Source organism: Scyliorhinus canicula, unplaced genomic scaffold, assembly GCF_902713615.1.
Source record: "Scyliorhinus canicula unplaced genomic scaffold, sScyCan1.1, whole genome shotgun sequence".
NCBI lineage: Eukaryota > Metazoa > Chordata > Chondrichthyes > Carcharhiniformes > Scyliorhinidae > Scyliorhinus > Scyliorhinus canicula.
The window spans coordinates 497,012-507,897 of NW_024055734.1; positions in this window are offsets into that span (position 1 = coordinate 497,012).

Below are 10,886 nucleotides of genomic sequence, written 5' to 3' on the forward strand. Positions count from 1 at the left end.
TGTTGTTGGCCGTGTGGGCTCCGGCCCCTGGCTCCGCCCCTTTGGGGGTGGTATATAGAGCTGCTGCCCCGTAGGCGGCTCTCAGTAGCAGAGCAGTCGCAGGCAGGCAGAGTTCGAGCTGATTAAAGCCACTGTCGCACTGATGGTCGCATCAATTTAATCAGCTATAACATCGCGATGGAAGCAGCCCTCAAACCTGACCGACTGGAACTCGACCCACAGGCCGTGGGGATTATTTTGGCACTGGCGCCGCTGTTTCGAGGCCTACCTCGCCTCCTCCTCCTCGCCCGGGTGAGCCATCGACTCCCTCACAGGTCAAGCCCACCCGCCTGCCCTCGGTCACCCTAACCCCGCTCAGCCGCCACTTTAATTCCTGCACGCGGGACGGACATTTCTCCGCATTCAAAGCTCCTGTGGCTGGAGAATCTGGTCGGGTTTGGGGGGGGTGGGGTCTGCCTGCCCCTTTCTTCCTCTGCTATCGGATCTCGGGGTCCCCCTGGGCTCCCTGCCCAAGCTGATCCCCCTTCGTTGCTGGCCCTGACCTGTGCTGATATGCATCACTGTAAATACACCAGCGGTTAATGTACATAGAACATAGAACATTACCGCGCAGTACAGGCCCTTCGGCCCTCGATGTTGCCCGGGGGTAGCATTGTGGACAGCACAATTGCTTCACAGCTCCAGGGTCCCAGGTTCGATTCCCGGCCGGGTCACTGTCTGTGCGGAGTCTGCACGTCCTCCCCGTGTGTGCGTGGGTTTCCTCCGGCTGCTCCGCTTTCCTCCCTGTGGTAATATGACTAGGGGTATTACGGTACCTCGGAAGTCAGCTGCTATTGGTGCAGAGGACTTGCGGCCCATTAGCCAGGGTGGGTCATGTGCCTCTCAGCCGATTGGCTGAGGAAGTCATGTGCCTCTCAGCTGATCGGCTGAGAGGTAGATAGCTCCGCCTACAATGCGGGATATAAGAACCCGTGTTCCCCGGCAGTCGGCCTTTCTTCTGCACGTCAGTTGCCAGACACACACCTTGTGCATTAAAGCCGATTGTTTGGATCTCATCTACGTTTCGTGTCCATTGATGGTGCATCACTCCCACAGTCACAAAGATGTGCAGGTTAGGTGGATTGGCCGTGATAAATTGTCCCTTAGCGTCCAAAATTGCCCTCAGTGTTGGGTGGAGTTGCTGGGTTGTAGGGATAGGGTGGAGGTGTTGACCTTGGGTAGGGTGCTCTTTCCAAGAGCCGGTGCAGACTCGATGGGCCGAATGGCCTCCTTCTGCACTGTAAATTCTATGATCTATGACCTGTGAAATGCCTCTAAAGCCCATCTACTCTATTCCCTTATCGTCCATATGTCTATCCAATGACCATTTAAATGCCCTTAATGTTGGCGAGTCCACTACTGTGGCAGGCAGGGCGTTCCACGCCCCTACTACTCTCTGAGTAAAGAACCTACCTCTGACATCTGTCCGATATCTATCTCCCCTCAATTTAAAGCTATGCCCCCTCGTGCTAGACATCACCATCCGAGGGAAAAGGCTCTCACTGTCCACCCTATCTAATCCTCTGATCACCTTGTCTGCCTCAATTAAGTCACCTCTTAACCTTCTTCTCTCTAACGAAAGCAGCCTCAAGTCCCTCAGCCTTTCCTCGTATGATCTTCCCTCCATACCAGGCAACATCCTGGTAAATCTCCTCTGCACCCTTTCCCAATGCTTCCACATCATTCCTATAATGCGGCGACTAGAAATGCACGTACTGAGGATGTGTTTCTGGTTGTTGGATTGTTGGGGAGTTCGTGGGGGTGATGAGGATGGGGGTCTGGAGGCTGTGTTATTGGGAGGTTAGTGGAGGTGATGAGGATGGGGGTCTGGAGGCTGTGTTATTGGGAAGTTAGTGGGGGTGATGAGGATGGGTTTCTGGAGGCTGTGTTATTGGGAGGTTAGTGGGGGTGATGAGGATGGGTTTCTGGAGGCTGTGTTATTGGGGAGTTAGTGGGGGGGATGAGGGTGGGTTTCTGGAGGCTGTGTTATTGGGAGGTTAGTGGAGGTGATGAGGATGGGTGTCTGGAGGCTGTGTTATTGGGGAGTTAGTGGGGGTGATGAGGATGGGTTTCTGGAGGTTGTGTTATTGGGAAGTTAGTGGGGATGATGAGGATGGGTTTCTGGAGGCTGTGTTATTGGGAAGTTAGTGGAGGTGATGAGGATGGGTTTCTGGAGGCTGTGTTATTGGGGAGTTAGTGGGGTGATGAGGATGGGTTTCTGGAGGCTGGGTTATTGGGAAGTTAGTGGGGGGGATGTGGATGGGTTTCTGGAGGCTGTGTTATTGGGAGGTTAGTGGGGTGATGAGGATGGGTTTCTGGAGGCTGTGTTATTGGGAGGTTAGTGGAGGTGATGAGGATGGGGGTCTGGAGGATGTGTTATTGGGAAGTTAGTGGGGGTGATGAGGATGGGGTCTGGAGGCTGTGTTATTGGGGAGTTAGTGGGGGTGATGAGGATGTGTTTCTGGAGGCTGTGTTATTGGGAGGTTAGTGGGGGTGATGTGGATGGGTTTCTGGAGGCTGTGTTATTGGGAGGTTAGTGGAGGTGATGAGGATGGGGGTCTGGAGGCTGTGTTATTGGGAGGTTAGTGGGGGTGATGAGGATGGGTTTCTGGAGGCTGTGTTATTGGGAGGTTAGTGGGGGGGATGTGGATGGGTTTCTGGAGGCTGTGTTATTGGGAGGTTAGTGGGGGTGATGTGGATGGGTTTCTGGAGGCTGTGTTATTGGGGAGTTAGTGGACGTGATGTGGATGGGTTTCTGGAGGCTGTGTTATTGGGGAGTTAGTGGGGGTGATGAGGATGGGTTTCTGGAGGCTGTGTTATTGGGGAGTTAGTGGGGGTGATGAGGATGGGTTTCTGGAGGCTGTGTTATTGGGAGGTTAGTGGAGGTGATGTGGATGGGTGTCTGGAGGCTGTGTTATTGGGGAGTTAGTGGGGGTGATGAGGATGGGTTTCTGGAGGCTGTGTTATTGGGAAGTTAGTGGGGGTGATGAGGATGGGTTTCTGGAGGCTGTGTTATTGGGGAGTTAGTGGGGGTGATGTGGATGTGTTTCTAGACCTTGCGATGTTTGGGAGTCAGTGACGTTGGAGGATGGATTCCTGGAGGTTCTGTTGTAGATACACTAAGACACTGAAATACACAAGGGGTTAATGTAAATACACTGGGACTAAATAAACACTAGAGGGCGCACCAGAGACGTGACACACAGACATTCAACCAAGAGGTCAGTAAGATAGGACACGACCAATGGGCAGTCAAGACACACCCAGCAGTGACACTACCACAAGGGGGCGACCCGTATAAAAGGACAGGGCACACATGCTCTTGCTCTTTCCACAGGCGAGGACAGGGGCAGGGGCAGATCAGAAGCATCACACCCACCGCATGGCTTAGAGCAGACTGGTTAGTTAGACTGAGTTACTGTAGCAAGATCAGCCGGAGATCAGCCGGAGAGACAAACTCAAGTAGGAGAATTGTTAACCGTTCAATAAATGTGTTAAACCCATCTCCAAGTCTGAACCTTCCACATCAAGGAAGCAGCTTAAGCGACGTGAAGGAGCCGAACACAACAGGCAGTACCTGCCGGGACCCTAACCCCCTGCCCTGGGGTCCGAGGGGCTGGATTTTGGAAGGCGGGCCCATTGTGAGTTCACAGAGGAGGGGGCGGAATCAGCTCGAACACCCGGCAGAGCAGAGGCCACTGTGACTTCCTGGAGAGGGTCTCCACCAGGCCTCCAACTGGGCGCACAGCCTCTGGGGGCACCTCGGTCGCTGGGGGGGGGAGGAAGCGGGGAGGGAGGGGGGGTGGTGTAGGCTCCGACATGTCCCTCTGGGGCCTGGGCCTCCTTCTCCTGCTGGGCCCGGCCCTTGGGTGCCTGCTGTGCTCGCCGCAGCTGAAGGAGGTGCTGGAGGACCTGCTCATCGACTACATCCCGGACCACAGCAAGGGCGCCGAGCAGGAGAAGGCGGCCCAGACAGTGCAGGGGCTCATCGACCAGTACGGGCGCTACAGCCAGATGGGTAGGTTCCCATCTGGGGAGGGGAGGGGAGGGGGGTCCCGTCCAATCCGTAGGGTCCTCAGGCTGGGAGACACTCCCTCCCTCAATCTCCAAACTCCGGCTCTCCCTCCCTCCCTCAGTCTCCAAACTCCAGGACTCCCTCAGTCTCCAAACTCCGGGGCTCCCTTCCTCAGTCTCCAAACTCCGGGACTCCCTCCCTCAGTCTCCAAACTCCGGGACTCCCTCCCTCAGTCTCCAAACTCCGGCTCTCCCTCACTCAGCCTCCAAACTCCCTCCCTCCCTCAGTCTCCAAACTCCGGGTCTCCCTCCCTCAGTCTCCAAACTCCGGGACTCCCTCCCTTCCTCAGTCTCCAAACTCCGGCTCTCCCTCACTCAGCCTCCAAACTCCCTCCCTCCCTCAGTCTCCAAACTCCGGGTCTCCCTCCCTCAGTCTCCAAACCCCGGGACTCCCTCCCTCAGTCTCCAAACTCCGGCTCTCCCTCCCTCAGTCTCCAAACTCCGGGACTCCCTCCCTCCCTCAGTCTCCAAACTCCGGGTCTCCCTTCCTCAGTCTCCAAACTCCGGAACTCCCTCCCTCAGTCTCCAAAATCCGGAACTCCCTCCCTCAGTCTCCAAACTCCGGCTCTCCCTCCCTCAGTCTCCAAACTCCGGGACTCCCTCCCTCCCTCAGTCTCCAAACTACGGGACTCCCTCCCTCAGTCTCCAAACCCCGGGACTCCCTCCCTCCCTCCGTCTCCAAACTCCGGAACTCCCTCCCTCCGTCTCCAAACTCCGGAACTCCCTCCATCAGTCTCCAAACTCCGGGCCTCCTTCCCTCAGTCTCCAAACTCCGGGACTCCCTCCCTCAGTCTCCAAACTCCGGGACTCCCTCCCTCAGTCTCCAAACTCCGGGTCTCCCTCCCTCAGTCTCCAAACTCCGGGAATCCCTCCCTCCCTCAGTCTCCAAACTCCGGGACTCCCTCCCTCCCTCAGTCCCCAAACTCCTGGACTCCCTCCCTCAGTCTCCAAACTCCGGGACTCCCTCCCTCAGTCCCCAAACTCCGGGACTCCCTCCCTCCCTCAGTGCCTCAGATGCCAAACTACACAACACATTATTCTCTCTTCCCATCTACATGTTGTTTAGCAGGGCCTGTACTGTCGAAAATCACTATCGTATTGAAGAGGGAGATAACAGGCATTGTAAAACAGAAACTCAAAGGTAAATATCTCACCATTATAGATAGAACAACAGATACCCGGGAGTGAGTTACAGACTGGAATCGAATCGAGGGGTTCAGGGTGGTTTATATATAGAATAACAGATACCCGGGAGTGAGTTACAGACTGGAATCTAATCGAGAGGTTCAGGGTGGTTTATATATAGAATAACAGATACCCGGGAGTGAGTTACAGACTGGAATCTAATCGAGGGGTTCGGGGTGGTTTATATATAGAATAACAGATACCCGGGAGTGAGTTACAGACAGGAATCTAATCAAGGGGTTCGGGATGGTTTGTATACAGAATAACAGATACCCGGGAGTGAGTTACAGACTGGAATCTAATCGAGGAGTTTGGGTTGGTTTATTTTTAGAATAACAGATACCCGGGAGTCAGTTACAGACTGGAATCTAATCGAGGGGTTCGGGATGGTTTATATATAGAATAACAGATACCCGGGAGTGAGTTACAGACTGGAATCTAATCAAGGGGTTCGGGATGGTTTATATATAGAATAACAGATACCCGGGAGTGAGTTACAGACTGCAATCTAATCGAGGGGTTCGGGGTAGTTTATATATAGAATAACAGATACCCGGGAGTGAGTTACAGACTGGAATCTAATCGAGGGGTTTGGGGTGGTTTATATATAGAATAACAGATACCCGGGAGTGAGTTACAGACTGGAATCTAATCGAGGGGTTCGGGGTGGTTTATATATAGAATAACAGATACCCGGGAGTGTGTTACACACTGGAATCTAATCGAGGGGTTCGGGGTGGTTTATATATAGAATAACAGATACCCGGGAGTGAGATACAGACTGGAATCTAATCGAGGGGTTCGGGGTGGTTTATATATAGAATAACAGATACCCGGGAGTGAGTTACAGACTGGAATCTAATCGAGGGGTTCGGGGTGGTTTATATACAGAATAACAGATACCCGGGAGTGAGTTGCAGACTGGAATCTAATGAAGGGGTTTGGGGTGGTTTATATATAGAATAACAGATACCCGGGAGTGAGTTACAGATTGGAATCTAATCGAGGGGTTCGGGGTGGTTTATATATAGAATAACAGATACCCGGGAGTGAGTTACAGACTGGAATCTAATCGAGGGGTTCGGGGTGGTTTATATATAGAATAACAGATACCCGGGAGTGAGTTACAGACTGGAATCTAATCGAGGGGTTCGGGGTGGTTTATATACAGAATAACAGATACCCGGGAGTGAGTTGCAGACTGGAATCTAATGAAGGGGTTTGGGGTGGTTTATATATAGAATAACAGATACCCGGGAGTGAGTTACAGATTGGAATCTAATCGAGGGGTTCAGGGTGGTTTATATATAGAATAACAGATACCCGGGAGTGAGTTACAGACTGGAATCTAATCGAGGGATTTGGGTGGTTTATATATAGAATAACAGATACCCGGGAGTGAGTTACAGGCTGGAATCTAATCGAGGGGTTCGGGATGGTTTATATATAGAATAACAGATACGCGGGAGTGAGTTACTGACTGGAATCTAATCGAGGGGTTCGGGGTGGTTTATATATAGAATAACAGATACCCGGGAGTGAGGTACAGACTGGAATCTAATCGAGGGGTTCGGGGTGGTTTATATACAGAATAACAGATACCCGGGAGTGAGATACAGACTGGAATCTAATCGAGGGGTTCAGGGTGGTTTATATACAGAATAACAGATACCCGGGAGTGAGTTACAGACTGGAATCTAATCGAGGGGTTCGGGATGGTTTATATATAAAATAACAGATACCCGGGAGTGTGTTACAGACTGGAATCTAATCGAGGGGTTCTGGATGGTTTATATACAGAATTACAGATACCCGGGAGTGAGTGACAGACTGGAATCTAACCGAGGGGTTCAGGGTGGTTTATATATAGAATAACAGATACCCGGGAGTGAGTTACAGACTGGAATCTAATCGAGGGGTTCGGGGTGGTTTATATATTGAATAACAGATACCCGGGAGTGAGTTACAGACTGGAATCTAATCGAGGGGTTCGGGGTGGTTTATATATAGAATAACAGATACCCGGGAGTGAGTTACAGACTGGAATCTAACCGAGGGGTTCAGGGTGGTTTATATATAGAATAACAGATACCCGGGAGTGTGTTACAGACTGGAATCTAATCGAGGGGTTCGGGGTGGTTTATATATAGAATAACAAATACCCGGGAGTGAGTTACAGACTGGAATCTAATCGAGGGGTTTGGGATGGTTTATATATAGAATAACAGATACCCGGGAGTGAGTTACAGACTGGAATCTAACGGAGGGGTTCGGGGTGGTTTATATATAGAATAACAGATACCTGGAAGTGAGTTACAGACTGGAATCTAATCGAGGGGTTCGGGGTGGTTTATATATAGAATTACAGATACCCGGGTGTGAGTTACAGACTGGAATCTGATCGAGGGGTTTGGGTGGTTTATATATAGAATAACAGATACCCGGGAGTGAGTTACAGACTGGAATATAATCGAGGGGTTCGGGGTGGTTTATATATAGAATAACAGATACTCGGGAGTGAGTTACAGACTGGAATCGAATCGAGGGGTTCGGGGTGGTTTATATATAGAATAACAGATACTCGGGAGTGAGTTACAGACTGGAATCTAATCGAGGGGTTCGGGGTGGTTTATATATAGAATAACAGATACCCGGGAGTGAGTTACAGACTGGATCTAATCGAGGGGTTCGGGATGGTTTATATATAGAATAACAGATACCCGGGAGTGAGTTACAGACTGGAATCTAATCGAGGGGTTCGGGGTGGTTTATATATAGAATAACAGATACCCGGGAGTGAATTACAGACTGGAATTTAATCGAGGGGTTCGGGATGGTTTATATATAGAATAACAGATACCCGGGAGTGAGTTACAGACTGGAATCTAATCGAGGGGTTCGGGATGGTTTATATACAGAATAACAGATACCCTGGAGTGAGTTACAGACTGGAATCTAATCGAGGGGTTCGGGGTGGTTTATATATAGAATAACAGATACCCGGGAGTGAGTTACAGACTGGAATCTAATCGAGGGGTTAGGGGTGGTTTATATATAGAATAACAGATACCCGGGAGTGAGTTACAGACTGGAATCTAATCGAGGGGATCTGGATGGTTTATATATAGTATAACCGATAACCGGGAGTGAGTTACAGACTGGAATCTAATCGAGGGGTTCGGGGTTATTTATATATAGAATAACAGATACCCGGGAGAGAGTTACAGACTGGAATCTAATCGAGGGGTTCGGGATGGTTTATATATAGAATAACAGATACCCGGGAGTGAGTTACAGACTGGAATCTAATCAAGGGGTTCAGGGTGGTTTATATACAGAATAACAGATACACGGGAGTGAGTTACAGACTGGAATCTAATCGAGGGGTTAGGGGTGGTTTATATATAGAATAACAGATACCCGGGAGTGAGTTACAGACTGGAATCTAATCAAGGGGTTCGGGATGGTTTGTATACAGAATAACAGATACCCGGGAGTGAGTTACAGACTGGAATCTAATCGAGGAGTTTGGGTTGGTTTATTTTTAGAATAACAGATACCCGGGAGTGAGTTACAGGCTGGAATCTAATCGAGGGGTTCGGGGTGGTTTATATATAGAATAACAGATACCCGGGAGTGAGTTACAGACTGGAATCTAATCGAGGGGTTCGGGGTGGTTTATATATAGAATAACAGATACCCGGGAGTCAGTTACAGACTGGAATCTAATCGAGGGGTTCGGGATGGTTTATATATAGAATAACAGATACCCGGGAGTGAGTTACAGACTGGAATCTAATCAAGGGGTTCGGGATGGTTTATATATAGAATAACAGATACCCGGGAGTGAGTTACAGACTGCAATCTAATTGAGGGGTTCGGGGTAGTTTATATATAGAATAACAGATACCCGGGAGTGAGTTACAGACTGGAATCTAATCGAGGGGTTTGGGGTGGTTTATATATAGAATAACAGATACCCGGGAGTGAGTTGCAGACTGGAATCTAATCGAGGGGTTCGGGGTGGTTTATATATAGAATAACAGATACCCGGGAGTGTGTTACACACTGGAATCTAATCGAGGGGTTCGGGGTGGTTTATATATAGAATAACAGATACCCGGGAGTGAGATACAGACTGGAATCTAATCGAGGGGTTCGGGGTGGTTTATATATAGAATAACAGATACCCGGGAGTGAGTTACAGACTGGAATCTAATCGAGGGGTTCGGGGTGGTTTATATACAGAATAACAGATACCCGGGAGTGAGTTGCAGACTGGAATCTAATGAAGGGGTTTGGGGTGGTTTATATATAGAATAACAGATACCCGGGAGTGAGTTACAGATTGGAATCTAATCGAGGGGTTCGGAGTGGTTTATATATAGAATAACAGATACCCGGGAGTGAGTTACAGACTGGAATCTAATCGAGGGGTTCGGGGTGGTTTATATATAGAATAACAGATACCCGGGAGTGAGTTACAGACTGGAATCTAATCGAGGGGTTCGGGGTGGTTTATATACAGAATAACAGATACCCGGGAGTGAGTTGCAGACTGGAATCTAATGAAGGGGTTTGGGGTGGTTTATATATAGAATAACAGATACCCGGGAGTGAGTTACAGATTGGAATCTAATCGAGGGGTTCAGGGTGGTTTATATATAGAATAACAGATACCCGGGAGTGAGTTACAGACTGGAATCTAATCGAGGGATTTCGGGTGGTTTATATATAGAATAACAGATACCCGGGAGTGAGTTACAGGCTGGAATCTAATCGAGGGGTTCGGGATGGTTTATATATAGAATAACAGATACGCGGGAGTGAGTTACCGACTGGAATCTAATCGAGGGGTTCGGGGTGGTTTATATATAGAATAACAGATACCCGGGAGTGAGGTACAGACTGGAATCTAATCGAGGGGTTCGGGGTGGTTTATATACAGAATAACAGATACCCGGGAGTGAGATACAGACTGGAATCTAATCGAGGGGTTCAGGGTGGTTTATATACAGAATAACAGATACCCGGGAGTGAGTTACAGACTGGAATCTAATCGAGGGGTTCGGGATGGTTTATATATAGAATAACAGATACCCGGGAGTGTGTTACAGACTGGAATCTAATCGAGGGGTTCTGGATGGTTTATATACAGAATTACAGATACCCGGGAGTGAGTGACAGACTGGAATCTAACCGAGGGGTTCAGGGTGGTTTATATATAGAATAACAGATAGCCGGGAGTGAGTTACAGACTGGAATATAATCGAGGGGTTCGGGGTGGTTTATATATTGAATAACAGATACCCGGGAGTGAGTTACAGACTGGAATCTAATCGAGGGGTTCGGGGTGGTTTATATATAGAATAACAGATACCCGGGAGTGAGTTACAGACTGGAATCTAACCGAGGGGTTCAGGGTGGTTTATATATAGAATAACAGATACCCGGGAGTGTGTTACAGACTGGAATCTAATCGAGGGGTTCGGGGCGGTTTATATATAGAATAACAAATACCCGGGAGTGAGTTACAGACTGGAATCTAATCGAGGGGTTTGGGATGGTTTATATATAGAATAACAGAT